Raw genomic sequence first — 22,055 nt, 5'->3', positions numbered from 1 at the left:
TTCTTTGGCTGAGTGGCATGTATTTTCATGGTGCTCGTTTTTCCAATTATGAGGCATGGTTAAGTGATCCTACTCACATTAGGCCTAGTGCTCAGGTGGTTTGGCCAATAGTGGGTCAAGAAATATTGAATGGTGATGTAGGGGGGGGGGTTCCGAGGAATACAAATAACCTCTGGTTTTTTTCAGATTTGGAGAGCATCTGGAATAACTAATGAATTACAACTCTATTGTACTGCAATTGGTGCATTGGTCTTTGCAGCCTTAATGCTTTTTGCTGGTTGGTTTCATTATCACAAAGCTGCTCCAAAATTGGCTTGGTTCCAAGATGTAGAATCTATGTTGAATCACCATTTGACAGGGCTCCTAGGGTTGGGGTCTCTTTCTTGGGCAGGACATCAAATACATGTATCTTTACCGATTAACCAATTTCTAAATGCTGCAGTAGATCCCAAAGAGATACCACTTCCTCATGAATTTATCCTAAATCGGGATCTTTTGGCTCAACTTTATCCGAGTTTTTCCGAGGGAGCAACCCCATTTTTTACCTTGAATTGGTCAAAATACGGAGAATTTCTTACTTTTCGTGGAGGATTAGATCCAGTAACTGGAGGTTTATGGCTGACCGATATTATACACCATCATTTAGCTATTGCAATTCTTTTCTTGATAGCGGGTCACATGTATAGGACCAACTGGGGTATTGGTCACAATATAAAAGACATTTTAGAGGCACATAAAGGTCCATTTACAGGCCAGGGTCATAAAGGTATATATGAGATTCTAACAACGTCATGGCATGCTCAATTATCTATTAATCTAGCTATGTTAGGCTCTTTGACCATTGTTGTAGCTCACCATATGTATTCTATGCCTCCTTATCCATACCTAGCTACTGACTATGGTACACAACTGTCATTGTTTACACATCACATGTGGATTGGTGGATTTCTCATAGTCGGTGCTGCTGCGCATGCAGCGATTTTTATGGTAAGAGATTATGATTCGACTATTCGATACAACGATCTATTAGATCGTGTCCTTAGACATCGTGATTCAATCATATCACATCTTAACTGGGTATGTATCTTTTTAGGTTTTCACAGTTTTGGTTTGTATATTCATAATGATACCATGAGCGCATTAGGGCGCCCTCAAGATATGTTTTCAGATACTGCTATACAATTACAGCCGATCTTTGCTCAATGGATACAAAATACCCACGCTTTAGCACCTGGCACAACAGCCCCAGGTGCAGCAACAAGTACCAGTTTGACTTGGGGAGGTGAAAATTTAGTAGCAGTGGGCGGTAAAGTTGCTTTGTTACCTATTCCTTTAGGAACTGCGGATTTTTTGGTCCATCATATTCATGCATTTACAATTCATGTAACAGTATTGATACTCTTAAAGGGTGTTCTATTTGCTCGTAGTTCACGATTGATACCGGATAAAGCAAATCTAGGTTTTCGTTTCCCTTGTGATGGACCTGGAAGAGGGGGGACATGCCAAGTATCCGCTTGGGATCATGTCTTCTTAGGACTATTTTGGATGTACAATTCAATTTCCGTAGTTATATTCCATTTCAGTTGGAAAATGCAGTCAGATGTTTGGGGTAGTATAAGTGATCAAGGGATAGTAACTCATATCACAGGAGGAAATTTTGCGCAGAGTTCCATTACCATTAATGGGTGGCTTCGTGATTTCTTATGGGCGCAGGCATCCCAGGTAATTCAGTCTTATGGTTCTTCATTATCTGCATATGGTCTTTTTTTCTTGGGTGCACATTTTGTATGGGCTTTTAGTTTAATGTTTCTATTCAGCGGGCGTGGTTATTGGCAAGAACTTATTGAATCCATTGTTTGGGCTCATAATAAATTAAAAGTTGCTCCTGCTACTCAGCCCAGAGCCTTGAGCATTGTACAAGGACGTGCTGTAGGAGTAACACATTACCTTCTAGGTGGAATTGCCACAACATGGGCATTCTTCTTAGCAAGAATTATTGCAGTAGGATAATAGCTAGGAGGATTTGAAAATCATTATGGCATTAAGATTTCCAAGCTTTAGTCAAGGCTTAGCTCAAGACCCCACTACTCGTCGTATTTGGTTTGGTATTGCTACCGCACATGACTTCGAAAGTCATGATGATATTACTGAGGAACGTCTTTATCAGAATATTTTTGCTTCTCATTTCGGGCAATTAGCAATCATTTTTCTGTGGACTTCCGGGAATCTCTTTCATGTAGCTTGGCAAGGTAATTTTGAGACATGGGTACAGGATCCTTTACATGTAAGACCTATTGCTCATGCAATTTGGGATCCTCATTTTGGTCAACCAGCTGTAGAAGCTTTTACTCGAGGGGGTGCTCTAGGTCCTGTTAATATAGCCTATTCTGGTGTTTATCAGTGGTGGTATACAATCGGTTTACGTACTAATGGGGATCTTTATACTGGAGCTATTTTTCTATTAATACTTTCTATTATATCTTTAATAGCAGGTTGGTTACACCTACAACCAAAATGGAAACCGAGTGTTTCGTGGTTTAAAAATGCCGAATCCCGCCTCAATCATCATTTGTCAGGACTATTCGGAGTAAGTTCCTTGGCTTGGACAGGGCATTTAGTTCATGTTGCTATTCCGGGGTCCAGGGGGGAATCCGTTCGATGGAACAATTTATTAGATATCTTGCCGCACCCTGAGGGATTAGGTCCATTTTTTACAGGTCAGTGGAATCTTTATGCTCAAAACCCAGATTCCAATAATCATATATTTGGTACCCCTCAAGGAGCAGGAACTGCTATTCTAACACTTCTCGGAGGATTTCATCCGCAAACTCAAAGTTTATGGTTAACTGATATTGCACACCATCATTTGGCTATTGCGTTTATTTTTCTAGTTGCTGGCCATATGTATAGAACTAATTTCGGGATTGGTCACAGTATTAAAGATCTTTTAGAAGCACATACTCCTCCGGGGGGTAGATTGGGGCGTGGGCATAAGGGTCTTTATGATACAATCAATAATTCAATTCATTTTCAATTAGGTCTTGCTCTAGCCTCTTTAGGGGTTATTACTTCCTTGGTAGCACAACACATGTACTCTTTACCTGCTTATGCGTTTATAGCGCAAGACTTTACTACTCAAGCTGCCTTACATACTCATCATCAATATATAGCAGGCTTCATTATGACAGGGGCTTTTGCTCATGGAGCTATCTTTTTTATTAGAGATTATAATCCAGAGCAGAATCAAGATAATGTCTTGGCAAGAATGTTAGACCATAAAGAAGCTATCATATCCCACTTAAGTTGGGCTAGCCTCTTTCTGGGGTTCCATACTCTGGGACTTTATGTCCATAACGATGTCATGCTTGCTTTTGGTACTCCGGAGAAACAAATTTTGATTGAACCTATATTTGCCCAATGGATACAATCTGCTCATGGTAAAACTTCCTATGGGTTCGATATACTTTTATCTTCAACGAACAGTCCGGCGTTCAATGCGGGACGAAGCATATGGTTGCCTGGTTGGTTAAACGCTGTAAATGAGAATAGTAATTCTCTATTCTTAACAATAGGGCCTGGAGACTTCTTGGTTCATCATGCTATTGCTCTTGGTTTACATACAACTACTTTGATTTTAGTAAAAGGTGCTTTGGATGCGCGTGGTTCTAAGTTAATGCCTGATAAAAAAGATTTTGGTTATAGTTTTCCTTGTGATGGCCCGGGACGAGGCGGAACTTGTGATATTTCCGCTTGGGACGCATTTTATTTGGCAGTTTTCTGGATGTTAAATACCATTGGATGGGTTACTTTTTATTGGCATTGGAAACACATTACACTATGGCAGGGTAATATTTCACAGTTTAATGAATCTTCTACCTATTTGATGGGATGGTTAAGAGGTTTTAGTGGGGATACCTGAATGCCAAGTATAGCTCGTAATAATCTATCTTCGGGGGAATACGAGGATTCTTTTGCCATTTGAGGTGTTAATTTCCCCACTAAAACATCGCCCGTTTCGACCCACGATCCGAGAATCACAATTCCGTTTTTGTCTAAATTTCGGAGTAATTTGGCTTCTAGATGTGGAATTTTATTAGTGATTCTTTCAGAACCATAGCTTGTCATATGAGTCTGAATTTCATATTTCCGTATGTGAAAAGAAGTAAAAATATCTTCATAAACCAGGCGCTCACTAATGAGTACAGCATCTTCAGAATTGTAACCTTCCCATGGCATATAAGCTACTAATACGTTTTTTCCCAAAGCGAGTTCGCCGCCAACTGTAGCAGCACCATCCGCTAAAATTTGTCCCTTTTTGATGCATTTACCTCGGTGAACCTGGGGTTTTTGATGCATGCAAGTATTTTTGTTGGAACGTTGATATATTGTTAATGGAATACTTAGAGTATCTCCATTACCAAATAAAAAGATCCTATCAGTATCAGTATAAACGATGTTTCCCTCGTGTTCGGCTATAGCGGAAACCCCTGAATCTAAAGCTACTTGGCATTCCAATCCAGTTCCAACAATGCATTTTTCGGACTCAGAAAGCGGAACTGCTTGACGTTGCATATTAGAACTCATTAAAGCCCGATTCGCATCATTATGTTCGATAAAAGGAATCAGAGAAGCTCCAATAGAAAAATATTGGAAGGGATAAATACTTCGAAGATGAACCTGTTCCCATGCAATCGTAAGAAATTCTTGACGATATCAGGCTGGAACAATCTGTTCCTCCTGAATATCTCGAGTAAGTGCTAAAGAATTTCCTGTTGCTACCCTATAGTATTCATCTATATTTGGTGATAAATAAAGCATGCGTATTCTTTTTGATCTTTCGGATATTTCAAAAAATGGACTTTCTATGGCCCCCCAAATACCAATCCTCGCATGAATTGCTAGAGATCCAATAAGTCCAACATTGATTCCTTCAGACGTGTCAATTGGACAAATGCGTCCATAGTGACTAGGGTGGATATCTCGTATCCGAAAACTCGCAGTTCGCCCCGTCAATCCTCCAGGGCCCAAATAACTCAATTTTCTCCCATGAACTATTTCCGTCAATGGATTAGTTTGATCCAAAACTTGAGATAATGGGTGTAATCCAAAAAAAGATTCATAAGTCGTTGTTAATGGAGTTGAAGTCACCAAATTCTGAGGAGTCGGTATCAATTTATGTCTAATTGCTCCACATATAGTTCCTCTAACCATATTTTCTAAACGAACCAGGGCCAATCCAAATTGATCTTGTAATAGATCTGCTACAGAACGAATACGTTTATTTTTCAAATGATTTATATCGTCAAGTAGAGCCATTCCAAATTTCATGCCAATCAAATGATCCGCAGCTGTCAATATATCTCGCGGTAACAAAAATGTATTGTTCTGGGGTATATCAAGATTAAGCTTTTGGTTGATATTTCGTCGACCAATTTTTCCTAATTCACATCTTTGTTGAAAAATTTTTTTTTGTAATTCTTTCCATAAAGATTCAGAAAATACCGGATCTCCGCCAACACAAGCAAATTGTCGATAAAACTCCAAAATGGCATTTTCTTTTGACCCAATTTTTTTTTTATCCTTATCATTTAGGAAAGACACGAAAATTTCAGGATAACAAACATTTTCTAGAATTTCGCTTAAATTCGAACCCATAGCTGATGATAGAACTAGAATAGATATTTTCTGTTTCCTACTCACACGAGCCCATATCCTTGCTTTTTTATCAATCTCTAATTCTAATCTACCCCCCCAGTCTGATATTATAGTGCCAGTATAGACCGGAATTCCGTTAGGGTCCAATTCTGAACGGTAATAGATACCAGGACTTTGCAATATTTGATTGATTACTATTCTGTATATTCCATTTACTATAGAAGTTCCCAGAGAATTCATTAGAGGAATATTTCCAACAAAAATAGTTTGTTTTTGTATATCTCTACTACTTTTCCAAATTAATCCCGCGGATATATATAATTCAGCAGAATATGTAAGTGATTCATATACAACATCTTTTTCGTTTATCAAGGGTTCTAATAATTGATATGTTTCGGCAAATAATTGAAATTCAATTTCTTGATCTGTATCCTCAATTTTTGGAAACTTAAAAAGCCCTTCTGTTAAGCCCCGATCAATGAACCTACAAAACCCTTCAAATTGTATCTGATTCAATCCAGGTAGTGTAGACATTTCTTCATTTTCACTCCCAAGCATTTTCAATTTCCCCGTGAATTTTATCGAAAAATATTCCACGATTTGCTGTCATGCTTCATCAAATCACATGAATCCATTTAGCAATATTGGAATTTCTATTCTTTATACTGAATTACATGAAATCTTACCTAATCCCGTGTATCAAATATTTCTTAGTGTATGAAATACCTATTATGAAAAGAGAAAGAAATATTAGAATTTGATACTCAACTTCGAAGGAATTTGCAACAAAACAAACAGATAGAATCGAAAGTCTAATCTAAAAAAGGATTGGAAATTTCTACGGGCATTTCAATATTTTTTTTAGGAATCTAAAAAAATGCATTTCATTTCTATCATTATTATGATATTACATATTCAAATTCAATTGGATACAAAAAAAAATCCATTCGAAATTGTCAAGAAAAGATATATTTTGAAGTGAAGTATTTTGGAGAGAATTGGGGAGAATATGATTAGAGTATGTTATGTGTAATGTAATAAGGCTTGTATTTTTGAAACATGCATATATTTAACTGCAGCTATAGATCTGTCTCTAACTTTATTGCAGTCATATTTGTTCAGGATAACAAACACATAACATGTTGTGTGAATTTTTACAAATTTTCTATTGAAAATTGTAAAAAAAGAATAAGCACGATAATTTCTTGAAAATACCGTATAGTATTGGTATTCTATATCTATATAGATATGGATAAGATACTCGATTAGATAATATCTGTGTAACAGATCAAATTGATATTCTAGGGTTTACATATATTGAAAGTTGCTGTTATAATTAGAATGAACAAAGTTAAAAAAAAAAGCAATATTGATTGGTTATGTATCAATTTTTATTTTCTGATCTCATTAAGAAAAAAAAAATTTCTATTCAAATATTCAAGAATAATTCATAAAAGAATAGTTAACGGTTGCGATTTGTCTCAAGATTGTTTTTCAATTTTTCAATAGAAAGAAAAGGGGGGAGTATTCTCAAAAACTTCATATCTATATTTTTATTGGCGGCATGGCCGAGTGGTAAGGCGGGGGACTGCAAATCCTTTTTCCCCAGTTCAAATCCGGGTGTCGCCTGATCGATAAGAAACTGTAAATGAAAGATTATATTACGTTTTTTTAGAAAACTTTTTTTCCAACAGAAGCAAGCGAGGGAAAAGGAGTCTTGAGAATTGCGTTTGATTCGAAATTATAAGCATCAGTAGCTTAAAAAATGTTGTAAATATTTTTGTCTCGAATTCAAGGAAAGATTCTAGTAGTGAAAAGGAATCCATAAATTTAGAAATGATAGTTCGTTCACTACACAACTATTGTAGTGTCTGTCTCCTGACTGGGTCTTTTATTAGATTGGATTAAGAATAAGTCGGATAGGAAAGTCCATTTTTAGGTAGAGAAAAGGCAGAAGAAAAACCTTCTATACAGACTAATTTAAAGTTTATGAGTGCTTCCACATTTTATCAATATTATTTATTTAGATTAATTCTATTTAATAGCTTTAATTTAGCTAATTCGCTTTCGTAATATTCAAAAAAAGTATTCTTTAGATTTTCATATTCTATATTCTAATAAAATTAAAAAGTTTTGATTCTAAAATCGAATAGAAAAGAAAAAAAGTTTTTTTAATTATTTTAGAGAACGAATTGGGAGACATTTAAGGGACTATTTCAAATAGAAAGAAGAGTATAAGTATGCAAATGAATCTGTTTCGAAACTATTGAATGAAAATATTTCATTTAAACTAATACTAATTAATTGAGTTCAAATAGAAAATCTATCTTGATTCTATTATATTTTAGTAGTGTAATGTATTCTATGTATCTTATAGGAATTGAAAATACTCTTTCAATCAAACAAATATTTTCATTATTCCCATATTCCTATTTTGAGAAAAACAAGGGAATCAAAAAGAAGAAGAAATGGATTCCTATTCCAATCAAATTTTTCTTAAAATTTCTATTTCGATGAACTGACGCTTAACCTGGTTATATAGATATATATATATATGGAAAATGGCGGACCGTGTAATAACCATTCCTGTTTTTTTACCCCCTTTTTTTCCTAAGATACCGGAATTGTTTGTAAAAAGAATCTGAAAAAAAAAATTGGACGCAATTCTCAGATAGTAGAAATCAAATTGATTTCTACTATCTGGATTACGCTGATTGTACGATCATTTTTTTAAATCATTCATAAAAATGAAGAAATCATATTTCAGTGAAATTAGTCACTTTTACTTACCGTTTTTACATAAATTATAAGTAAAAAAGCAGTAGGAACTAGAATAAACAGTGCAGTAGCAATAAATGCGAGAATATTTACTTCCATAATCTTTATTATGTTCTATTTCTCTTAAATTTCTAAAAAAAAAATTCGGGATTTAATCCCATAGAAATGTTCAATCTTTCAACAATGGTATAAATTGGATTTCAATGATATCAAATCGGATCAATATCATGAATCACAAAATCTGAGCTATCAAATCAACTCATGAAATAGTATAACATAGGAAGATCTTTTATCCATACTAAATAAAACAAAAAAACATTTATTCTTGATGAAAGTCCAAAATCCCTTTCCTTCCTTTTTCGGCGAAACAAATGAAAAAGCAGGGGGGGGCCCCAAATAAAATTTTGTTTATCAATTTGATTCCCTACAAATACACAAAAAAGGAATTTATTTTTTATTTTTTTGGATTTATATCCAACGGGATTGACGGGGCTCGAACCCGCAGCTTCCGCCTTGACAGGGCGGTGCTCTGACCAATTGAACTACAATCCCAGGGAAAGGGGTGTACTGTATAAATATTTTTACGGACCGTTTCTGTCAAACCTTTTCTTTTTCTATTTCGGATTCGAACCTTTTTGTTGTAAATGAAAAAAGCGCATTTTTTTATATATTGATATGTATATAGATATCCACTTTAGTGAGATCGACACAAATTACTCGTAATCCGTTTCTTATTCTTATTCTATTAACAAATCGATTGAAAATTGAATTACAATTAATGCAAATTGGATTTTTATTTCTATTCTAGAATATGTTTCCAATACTTTTTCTGGACATACGATAAGAAAATAAAAAAGAGAAGTCACTCAATTGAATTAGGATGTTTTTTAATCTCAACTTTATTTTCTATTTTATTGAGAAAGCCACTAATAGACGTTCAAATAGACGTTCAAAATGTAAGGAACCTTTATTTTCTTCCACAATTTTGGATTAACTAATTAAGGAATGTAAAATATGAAAATAAACGCCTCGGTTCGTAAAATTTGTGAAAAATGTCGATTGATTCGAAGACGAGGACGAATTATAGTAATTTGTTTCAATCCAAAACATAAACAAAGACAAGGATAATATTTGAACAAACAGAAGCTTTCTAAAAAAATAGACTAGATAAAAAAAGAGAGAAAATTATAAAATTATCTAGAATATATATTATTCTATGAAAATGAAAAATCCATTTTTTAAATATTATTGATATTTCAACTTTTAACTTTGATTTCAAAAATTGTATTTGATATTAATCAAAAGCAAATAAAAAGAATATAGAAAAAATCGAATATCAAATTCGAAAAGAATTGGAAAAGGATCCGTTTTTGACATGAAATGGATATCTCCATACCCTAGATCTATCTTATTTTTTTTTAATGAAATATTGTATTGAAATAATCGAATATGGCAAAATCTATACCTAAAAAAGGTTCACGTAAAAATGTACGTATTGGTTCGCGTAATCATACTCGTAAAATACCAAAGGGAATTATTCATGTTCAAGCTAGTTTCAACAATACTATTGTGACTATTACAGATGTACGAGGTCGGGTGATTTCTTGGTCCTCCGCGGGTACTTGTGGATTCAAGGGTACACGAAGGGGAACACCTTTTGCCGCTCAAACTGCAGCAGGAAATGCTATTCGAACAGTATCGGATCAAGGCATGCAACGAGCAGAAATCATGATAAAAGGGCCTGGCCTCGGAAGAGATGCAGCATTAAGAGCTATTCGTAGAAGTGGTATACTATTAAATTTTATACGAGATGTAACTCCTATGCCACATAATGGATGTAGGTCTCCTAAAAAAAGACGTGTATAAAACTAAAAATAAACATTAAAAATAGTTCAAGAGAAAAAAACAAGTCAAGAGTTTTATCAAAATAATTACTATGGTTCAAGAGAAATTAAGAGTCTCTACTCGGACACTACAATGGAAATGTGTTGAATCACGAATAGACAGTAAGCGTCTTTATTATGGACGCTTTATTCTGTCCCCACTTATGAAAGGTCAAGCCGATACAATAGGCATTGCAATCCGAAGAATTTTACTCGGAGAAATAGAGGGAACATGTATCACACGTGTAAAATCAGAGAAAATACCACATGAATATTCTACCATAATAGGTATTGAAGAATCAGTACATGAAATTTTCATGAATTTGAAAAAAATTGTATTGAAAAGTAATATGTATGGAACACAGGACGCATGGATTTCTTTCAAAGGTCCTGGATATATAACCGCTCAAGACATCATTTTACCACCCTCGGTGGAAATCGTTGATAATAGACAACATATAGCCAACGTAACAGAACCTGTTAATTTGTGTATTGAATTAAAAATTGAGAGAAATCGTGGGTATCGTATAAAAACATTAAAAAACTTTCAAGACGGAAGTTATGATATAGATGCTAGATTCATGCCTGTTCGAAATGTAAATTATAGTATTCATTCTTATGTCAATGGGAATGAAAAACAAGAAATACTTTTTCTGGAGATATGGACAAACGGAAGTTTAACTCCTAAGGAAGCCCTTTATGAAGCCTCCCAAAATTTGATTGATTTATTTCTTCCCTTTTTACACGCAGAAGAAGATAACTTTCATTTAGAAAAAAATCAAGACAAAGTGACTTTGCCCCTTTTTACTTTTCATGATATATTGGTTAAAGATAAACTAAGGAAAAATAAAAAAGAAATAGCATTGAAATCTATTTTTATTGACCAATTAGAATTACCTCCCAGGATCTATAATTGTCTCAAAAGATCCAATATTCATACATTATTAGAACTTTTGAATAACAGTCAAGAAGACCTTCTGAAATTTGAACATTTTCGCGTAGAAGATGGAAAATCTATATTGGACATTTTAAAAATACAAAAGTATTTTGCATAAAATTGAAATCTATTGACATAGGATTTTTTCAAATTGATTTTTTTTCTAAACTCAAAATGAAAGGTCAAAATATGTAATTTAAATATTTAGAACAAATCCTAATGGTCAGAATATATCTAAAAAGGAATAGATGTATCTAGGGATTAGTAGGTTCAGAAAGAATTCTCCCTAGATATACAATACAGATGTCATGATATTTTATTTCAAAATGAATTCAAAATGAAACCAATCTTATAATTTTAAAAAAGACCTAACGTTAGGGATTTCTCAATAGGTAATGTTGCTCCAATACCTAACCAAAGGGCAACTACAGTACCAATCAAAAAGATGGTAGTTGCTACTGGGCGGCGAAATGGATTTTGGAATTTATTAACATTCTCCAAAAAGGGTACTGTTAATAATCCCGTAGGTACCGAAACCATTAAAAGAACGCCCAATAACTTATTGGGCACTGTACGAAGTATTTGAAATACGGGAAAAAAATACCATTCAGGTAGTATTTCCAAAGGAGTTACAAAAGGATCCGCAGGTTCCCCAATCATGGATGGTTCTAGAACCGCTAAGCCTACGTTACAGGCAATAGTACCTAGAATTACTATTGGAAAAATATATAAAAGATCATTAGGCCATGCGGGTTCTCCATAATAATTATGACCCATTCCCTTAGCCAATTTAGCTCTTAATACAGGATCATTCAAGTCAGGTTTTTTTGTTATTGGGATAGGTGAATTCTTATAGATCCATCCTCCAAAAGAACCGGATATGATAATTTTTCATCATCCGGCTCGAGCACTAATCAAATTTTTCTTCAACTGTATCTATAGAATAAACTAGAAAAAAATGTATGTGTTATCCACACATATATGAAGATTCTAAATAATAAAAGAAACTTGATTCTATTCTCTTTTTCCAAAGTTACCATTTTTTATTGAAAAAAAAATTAAGTTCTTTTTAAGTAAATTTTAGTAAACGCTCAATACCCGAGTAGACTTTTCAAGTTGATAATGCTTTCTGGGTGATCTCAAACTTTGCAATTGTTATCCTATCAAAAAAAAATCTTGATACTTTTTATGTACAAAGAATTTACTTGTTACTAATATAACCTAACTTGCGTTGTTCTTTAGATCTACTTTGTTCACTCCAATAGTATCAGAAATCAAATCAATGCATAGGAAATGAATGCGTTGTCATACTATATAGAATTCAGACTATATCACATCACTTCTTTTACTGGATCTTATGGAGCCTGTTGATGCAGAATAAAATCGAGTCTGATCATAGAAAAGATTCTCTTCAAGTAAAACCAGCCTACCCTCTCTGTAAGAGCCTTGCTTGGTGGTTGGAAAAAAGACACATTTAATTGTAAATTATAATGTGGCAGATAAGATAAAGTCATATATCTGCGCGGCCAAATAAATAGTTCAAGTCACACACTCCCATAATCCATTTTTTTTGGAGAATTCCCTTCAACTATTTTTGTATGTAAAAAAAATTCAATTTTTGTTAAGTTGAAGAAAAATATCTAAATACATGTTTTATTTTGTTTTATAATCCATAATTGTAGCAATGAAAAAAAATCCTCCCCAAAATACAAAATGATAATGAAGTGATTACAAATATCTATGACCCATATTCACTATAAAGGACCAGAAATGCCTTGCTTACGTATCATTGAAAAGTGCATTAACATAAATACAGCAGTAAGAAGAGGTAATACAAAAGTATGCAAACTATAAAAACGAGTTAAGGTAGATTGGCCCACACTGGAACTTCCGCGTAATAATTCTACCAAAGACGATCCTATTACAGGAATAGCTTCGGGTACGCCTGTTACTATTTTTACTGCCCAATAACCAATTTGATCCCAAGGTAAGGAATAACCAGTTACACCAAAAGATGCAGTTAATACAGCCAAAACTACACCCGTAACCCAAGTTAATTCGCGAGGTTTTTTAAAACCACCTGTAAGATACACACGAAATACGTGTAGAATCATCATTAAGACCATCATACTTGCCGACCATCGATGAACTGATCGGATTAACCAACCAAAATTAGCTTCAGTCATTATATATTGAACAGAAGCAAAAGCTTCAGTAACGGTTGGGCGATAATAAAAAGTCATAGCAAATCCTGTTGCTACTTGGACTAAAAAACAAGTAAGTGTAATTCCCCCTAAACAATAAAATATGTTCACATGAGGCGGAACATATTTACTGGTTATATCATCGGCAATCGCCTGAATTTCAAGACGTTCTTCGAACCAATCATAAACTTTATTGAGATAGGTAACCCAAAGGAACCCCCCCAGAGAACCGTATATGCGAATTTCATCTCGTACGGCTCAAACAAAAATACCCAAATATTGATTGTAACAAAAACAGATATCCGTAATAGAAAGTTTGAAACTGCTTTATTTAATCCTATGATTCTAATTTTCTCTTACGATAAAAAAGAAATAAAAATTCGAAAGCTATTCTTTTTTGTTATAATGCCAAAATATCAAGTCGGCGCACCCGTCTTTATCGTGATCTTTTAAGGCCTCTTGAATATTCTTTACTTCTTTTTATTTGTATAATGTGAATTTACTGCTGTCTTCTTTATTCTTGAATTTTTATTATTGATAAGGATTCTCTTGTTAGGACCATATGAGGTTACGATCATGAAGAGCCAATAAGAAAGTTTTCGAACTAATAAAATAATATAAATTACATTTTGTTAGAATTTATTACATTTCTTTTTTGTTGAATTATATGTTAAGGAAAAAGAATATTTATGTATAAAGTATAAAATCTTTTTGCAAATACTTGATTTTGTTGTAGACTTATTATGTTAGGCAATAAAATCCGTTGAATTCATATTCATATCGAAATGAATAAAAATTGAAAAGGAGTTGGTCAATGATATTCGAGCATACACTTGTTTTGAGTGCTTATTTATTTTCTATAGGTATCTATGGATTGATCACGAGCCGAAATATGGTTAGAGCCCTTATGTGTCTTGAACTTATACTAAATGCAGTTAATATAAATCTCGTAACCTTTTCTGATATTTTTGATAGGCGGCAACTAAAAGGAAATATTTTTTCAATTTTTGTTATAGCTGTTGCAGCCGCTGAAGTAGCTATCGGACCAGCTATTGTTTCCTCAATATATCGTAATAGAAAATCAACTCGTATCAATCAATCAAATTTGTTGAATAAATAGTATTATTCATAAAAAAAAGTCTAATTTTGAATAGTGTGTACTATATAATCCATTCAAATTAGCAGAAATGATATATCCTTTTTAATCATGTTTGCGTTTGCGAAAACAAAGATAAGAAATCAAAGTATCTTGGTTCTATTCTCTTATTAGTTATTAATCTATAAATATATTTTTAGTAGCAAAATTCTTATAAATCATTGATTCATCTGGTATATAATATAGATATATATATATAGATATATATATATCATATATAGATATATATAATTGGTTTACCAATTTACTAGATTGAAAATGTTGAATTTTTGATGTTCAAGGATTATGTTCCAATGTCACATTCAGTAAAGATTTATGATACATGTATAGGATGTACTCAATGTGTACGAGCCTGCCCAACAGATGTATTAGAAATGATACCTTGGGACGGATGTAAAGCTAAACAAATTGCTTCTGCCCCAAGAACAGAGGACTGTGTTGGTTGTAAGAGGTGTGAATCCGCCTGTCCGACGGATTTCTTAAGTGTTAGAGTTTATTTATGGCATGAAACAACTCGAAGCATGGGTCTAGCTTATTGATACGTTTCAAAAAGAACCGCATACAAGTACTTTTTTTTACTGGCAAAAACCCGGGCTCAAAATAAAAAAATATTTTGAGCCCGGGTTTTTGTAGTCTAAGTATATCTTATTTTTATCACGAATTATTTTCCTTGGTTAACAACAGTTGTAGTTTTGCCAATAGTCGGAGGTTCTTTAATTGTCTTATTTCCCCATAAAGGAAATAAGACAATTAAATGGTATACTTATTGTATATGTTTCATAGATCTCCTTCTAATAACCTATGTATTTTGTTATCATTTCGAATTAGATGATCCACTAATCCAATTGACAGAAAATTATAAATGGATCCATTTTTTTTACTTTTACTGGAGATTTGGAATAGATGGACTCTCTCTAGGACCCCTTTTATTAACGGGATTTATCACTACGTTAGCTACGTTATCAGCTCAACCGGTTACTCGAGAATCTAAATTATTCTATTTTCTAATGTTAGCAATGTATAGTGGTCAACTAGGAACATTTTCTTCTCAAGACATTTTACTTTTTTTCATCATGTGGGAATTAGAATTAATTCCCGTTTATCTACTTTTATCTATGTGGGGTGGAAAAAAACGTTTGTATTCAGCTACAAAGTTTATTTTGTACACTGCGGGAAGTTCTGTTTTTTTATTACTGGGAATTCTAGGTATGGGTTTCTATAGTTCTAATGAACCAACATTAAATTTTGAATCATTAACTAATCAATCATATCCCGTGGCACTGGAAATAATCTTCTATATGGGATTTCTTATTGCTTTTGCTGTCAAATCACCAATTATACCCTTACATACATGGTTACCTGATACCCATGGAGAGGCGCATTACAGCACTTGTATGCTTTTAGCCGGAATATTATTAAAAATGGGAGCATATGGGTTGGTTCGAATTAATATGGAATTATTATCTCGCGCTCATTCTATATTTTGTCCCTGGTTAATGTTATTAGGTTCCATTCAAATAATCTATGCAGCTTCAACATCTCTTGGTCAACGCAATGTAAAAAAAAGAATAGCTTATTCCTCGGTCTCTCATATGGGTTTCTTAATTTTAGGAATTGGTTCTATAAGCGAGACAGGGCTGAATGCGCTATTTTACAAATAATCTCTCACGGATTTATTGGTGCTGCCCTTTTTTTCTTGGCGGGAACTAGTTATGATAGACTACGTCTTCTTTATCTCGACGAAATGGGTGGAATGGCTATCCCAATGCCAAAAATATTCACGATTTTCACTACCTTATCGATGGCTTCTCTTGCATTACCGGGCATGAGCGGTTTTGTTGCAGAATTTATAGTATTATTGGGAATAATTACCAATCAAAAATATCTTTTCATCACAAAAATACTCATAACTTTTGTAACTGCAATTGGAATGATATTAACTCCTATTTATTTATTATCTATCTTACGTCAAATGTTTTATGGATACAAGCTTTTTAATAAACAAAATTCTTATTTTTTTGATTCGGGGCCACGAGAATTATTTATTTCAATTTCTATCCTTATACCCGTAATAAGTATTGGCATTTATCCAGATTTTATTTTTTCAATTTCGGCTGACAAGGTTGAAGCTATTCTCTCTCATTTTTTATAGATAGTTTTTGGGAATAAATGAAAAAGAAAAAATAGAAATCAATCCGATGCACAATAAAAAAAAATGGATTTCTTTTTGTATTTTCTTAATTACATAAAAATGAAATTGAATTCTAATTGAATATTTTTGTTGTTTGTGAGAACCCCTTGAATCAATATTACATTACTTGATTCAATGGGGTCTTAATCATTTTATTGGGAGTTTTTTTTCTTATTCTATAGAATGTTCCCAATATTTGTGAATTTTTTTAAATTAATTAGGTGTAAATGAACCATAACTATGTAGTCCTATTCCTAAAAGATTTATCCCTAAATAACATATCCAAATTATAAGAAAGCCTATGGAGGCCACTATTGAAGAATTTCTATATTCCAATTTTTTATTTTTTCTAGTATGTAAATAAATTGCGAAAATAGTCCAAGTAATAAAAGCCCAAGTTTCCTTTGGATCCCAATTCCAATATGATCCCCATGCCTCATTAGCCCATACTGCTCCAGATATATTACCTATTGTTAAAAAGATAAAACCTAGACTAATAGTACGGTAACCCCAACGATCCAATTGTTGAATAAATTGATATCTATAATAATTTCTATAAGACGAATAAAACGGAAAAGGAGTTTGTTGTAAAATATTCTTTTTATCATTCATATTCATATATTTGATTTCAGCAAAAGAAAAGGATTCATTAAAAAAAAACAAAGTCTTGCTTTTACCAAGAATTTGTATGAGTTCTTGAAATGTAATGACTAAAATAGCCACTGATATTAATGATCCACATAAAAGAGTTGTATAACCCAATATCATCATACTTACGTGCATCATTAACCAATGGGACTGTAAAGCAGGCACTAATTTTAAGGATTCATGCATTTCGGTTAAAAGACCCGAAGTAGCAAAGCCTTGGGTAAAAAGAATACTTGGTGTTATTATTGTATTGAAATAGTCATTTTTTTGTTTTTTGAAGCAAAGAACCATATAAAAGATAGAAAAAGTCCATGAAAGAAATATTAATGATTCATATAAATTACTAAATGGTAAATGGCCTGAAAAAATCCAACGAGTAACTAACAATCCTGTGATACAAAAAAAGGTTATTATCATGCCTTTTTTGAACAAATTGTATAATCCTATGATTTCATTGCCTAATAATAAGGTTATCAAATGAATTGAAATTAAAATAGATACGACCGAAAAGGATATATGAGTTAATATATGCTCTAAAGTGGAAAATACCATATAGAATGAAAAAATAGAAATACTTGGAATAGAAATAATAATTCTTTATAGGAACTTTTTTTTAGAAGATAAGATGCCGCTACTCGGACTCGAACCGAGATGCTCTAGCACTGCTTCCTAAGAGCAGCGTGTCTACCAATTTCACCATAGCGGCTGACTCGAAACCATAATAACCCAATTTTAGTCAATTGTCGAGATTCAAAGAATCAATTAAAACACAATATTTGTTTACTAAACATTCAATAAAATAATTTTAAAGAATTCTATTAGAATCTATTAAATATAGAATGTAAATATCATAATATAGAATGTAAATATCCTAAATTCATAACTGAATCTTATATTCTATATCAATTTTATATTCATATTTTTGTATTTAAAAAAGAGTCGTTGAATCCAGTTAATTGAAATTATTCTAACGTTTATATTTGTTACAGAAAAAGCTTTTTGAATTCCCCGTAAAAATAGATTGCCCTAATGAAAAAGCTTTTAATGCTGTAAAATATCCCTTCTTTTTCCATAAAGTGTTCCGAATAAGTTTTTTTGATATAGACGTGCGCTTTTTTGGAACTGCCATAGAATTAGTATAGTTTTTTATTGTTATAGAATTTTATGTGAAAGACATTTTGCGGTAAATTAAAATTAAGTTTATCTCTAATTAGACATATATTTTATATATTTGAATTTCCATTTTTGTTTTTATTATATTTATAATAAGAATATAATACTTTTTAGAAAGTTTTCCCCAAATCGCTATTTCTTATTGTAATAAAAACTTAATTAGTTAAGTTAAATTTAATGAACTAAACCAATGTTCAAAAAATATTGTCCAAAGAGTCAGAATAATGAATAATCGATTATTCTATTTTATTAAATTCTATCTTTCTTTGTTATTAACCGAAACCATTCCTTTACTTTACAAAAAAGATAAAAGAAAAACCTAAGAAACCAAATTCATTAGAATCCTAATTTTTTTTCTTTATTGTATGGAATATACACATCAATATTCATGGATCATACCTTTTATTCCATTCCCAGTTCCGATGTTAATAGGAGTGGGACTTCTACTTTTTCCCACTGCAACGAAAAATATTCGCCGTATTTGGGCTTTTCCTAGTATCTTATTGTTAACTATAGTTATGATTTTTTCGCTTGATTTGTCTATTCATCAAATCAAGAATAGTTTGTTTTTTCAATATGTATGGTCTTGGACCATAAATAATGATATTTCTTTAGAGTTTGGGTACTTGATCGATTCACTTACTTCTATTATGTCAATATTAATTACTACGGTTGGCATTCTCGTTCTTATTTATAGTGATAATTATATGTCTCATGATCAAGGATATTTGAGATTTTTTGCTTATCTTACTCTTTTTAATATTTCAATGTTGGGATTAGTTACTAGTTCGAATTTGATACAAATTTATTTTTTTTGGGAATTAATTGGAATGTGTTCTTATTTATTAATAGGCTTTTGGTTCACCCGCCCTATTGCGGCAAATGCTTGTCAAAAAGCATTTGTAACGAATCGTGTAGGGGATTTTGGTTTATTATTGGGAATTTTAGGTCTTTATTGGATAACGGGTAGTTTGGAATTTCGGCATTTGTTTCAAATTATAAATAATTTGATTTCTAAAAATGAAATGAATATTTTTTTTTTACTCTGTTTGCCCTCTTGCTATTTTGTGGCTCAGTTGCAAAATCTGCCCAATTTCCTCTTCATGTATGGCTACCCGATGCTATGGAGGGACCTACTCCAATTTCTGCCCTTATACATGCTGCTACTATGGTAGCCGCTGGAATTTTTCTTGTGGCTCGTCTTTTTCCTCTTTTCATAGTGCTACCCAAAATAATGAACGCAATAGCTTTTATAGGTATAATAACAGTAATATTAGGAGCTACTTTAGCTATTGCTCAAAAAGATATTAAGAAAAATTTGGCCTATTCTACAATGTCTCAATTGGGTTATATGATGTTAGCTTTGGGTATGGGATCTTATCGAGGTGCTTTATTTCATTTGATTACTCATGCTTATTCAAAAGCATTGTTGTTTTTAGGATCTGGATCCATTATTCATTCAATGGAATCTCTTGTCGGATATTCTCCAGCTAAAAGTCAAAATATGGTTTTTATGGGCGGTTTAACAAAACATGTACCAATTACAAAAACTTTTTTTTTAGTGGGTACACTCTCTCTTTGCGGTATTCCACCCTTTGCCTGTTTTTGGTCTAAGGATGAGATTCTTAATGATAGTTGGTTGTATTCACCAATTTTTGCAATAATAGCTTGTTCTGCAGCAGGATTAACTGCATTTTATATGTTTCGAATTTATTTACTTGTTTTTGAGGGATATTTAAACGTTCATTTTTTGAATTTTAATGGAAAAAAAAATAGTTCATTCTATTCAATATCTTTATGGAGGAAGAAACAAGTAAAACTTAAAAGAAAAAACGAAAATTTTTTCTTAGTTTTACTAAAAATAAAAAAGAATGAAATAACTTCTTTTTTTATCCGGAAGAGATATCTACATCGCGTTAATCAAAATATTAAAAATATAAAACATCTTGTTTTTGGTATTATGCATTTTGGCACTAAAAAAACTGCTTGTTTATATCCTAATGAATCTAACAATACTATGCGATTTTCTATGCTTATTTTAGCGCTCTTTACTTTATTCGTTGGTGCTGTAGGAATTTCTTTCAGTCAAGACGGAATACATTTGGATATTTTATCAAAATTGTTAATTCCGTTTATAGATCTTTTACATAAAGATTCAGAAAATTTTATGAATTATTATGAATTTTTCACAAACGCAACTTTTTCTTTGAGTTTCACTTTTTGGGGAATATTTCTAGCGTCTTTTTTTTACAAATCGGTTTATTCCTATTTAAAAAATTTGAATTTATTAAATTTATTTGAAAAAAGTTTTCTTAAAAAAAATGTTGCCGATCATTTTCAAAATATCATATATAATTGGTCGTATAATCATGGTTATATAGATCTTTTTTATGAAAAATCTTTAATTGCTAGTATCAGAAGATTAGTGAAATTAAATTCTTTTTTTGATAAAAAAAGAATTGATGGAATTACGAATGGAATAGGTATTACAAGTTTTTTTCTAGGAGAAGCTATCAAATATGTGGGGGGGGGGGGGGGGGCGAATAGCTTCGTATATATTATTGTATATTCTAGATATATTAATCTTTCTAGTAATTTTATTGTTACATCGAAACAAATAAATATTGATGAATCTCATGAATATGGAACTCGGTAAGAAAAGGGGATTTAAAAATTGAAAAAGAAGATTCTGAAAGAATCTTCTTTGAATACTAAAATTACGTATTGAATTTGGATTCTTGTATCCATAATTCAAAAAGTTTTTTTGACTATTGCCGAAGAACTGAAATAAAAGATAGGGTATAGCTATGACAGTTATTGTATGGGGTCTACCCAATGCTAAATGCAAAGGCGCATAATAGATAGACATGAACATTATGAGCTGTCCCGTAATAAACCCAGTTGTTGCTGCTATTTTCTTCTCGGTTCCTTCTTCCACAAGTCTAGCTCGAAGAAGGAAGAGATAAGAGGGCCCTATGGAAAATGTGGTCATAAATCCATAATAGAGTCCGACCACAACTATCGAATTCATTATCTTCATGCATAAGAATACTAGATTCTCTAGTATAAAAGATTGAAAAATCATCTCAAACCTCTCTTTTTCTTTTCTATTGCAATTTTTGGATTATTATATAACGATTTTTCAATTTTCAATTTTGCATAATTTTCCATTTATAGAAATAGATAGACTAGAAATAGAAACGACATCTCTTATCTCAATAACACCAAAGATAGGGATATTAAATGAATGGAATTAGTTTATGGATGTAATATAATGAAATAGAGCCAGTTTGAGGTTCCCTATGAAATGAGGCATGGAAGGGAGTCGCTGTGAAGAAATTTGACGAGTTACGAAGGAAACTTCGAGTTCCTATTGGTCATGGGTTGAGAACGGGAATTGAACTCTATGAGATCGAATTTCCCGTTGTTC

At 32.5% G+C, this 22,055-nt stretch overlaps 2 non-coding genes across 2 annotated transcripts; one reads left to right on the top strand and one right to left on the bottom strand.

Moving 5' to 3' along the window:
• Window positions 1-7,213: 7,213 nt before the first annotated feature.
• On the top strand, window positions 7,214-7,284 carry TRNAC-GCA (transfer RNA cysteine (anticodon GCA)). Its single transcript has one exon. It is a non-coding gene; the product is annotated as a tRNA-Cys (tRNA).
• Window positions 7,285-8,911: 1,627 nt separating this feature from the next.
• Window positions 8,912-8,985, bottom strand: TRNAD-GUC (transfer RNA aspartic acid (anticodon GUC)). Its single transcript has one exon. It is a non-coding gene; the product is annotated as a tRNA-Asp (tRNA).
• Between the last annotated feature and the right edge of the window lie 13,070 nt (window positions 8,986-22,055).

This window comes from Vigna unguiculata, chromosome 3 (assembly GCF_037176805.1).
Source record: "Vigna unguiculata cultivar grain cowpea cultivar isolate G323 ecotype 2 chromosome 3, ASM3717680v1, whole genome shotgun sequence".
NCBI classification, from domain to species: Eukaryota; Viridiplantae; Streptophyta; class Magnoliopsida; order Fabales; family Fabaceae; genus Vigna; species Vigna unguiculata.
Note: the sequence above shows the minus strand (reverse complement) of the source record. Positions and strands in the feature narration are given on the sequence as shown.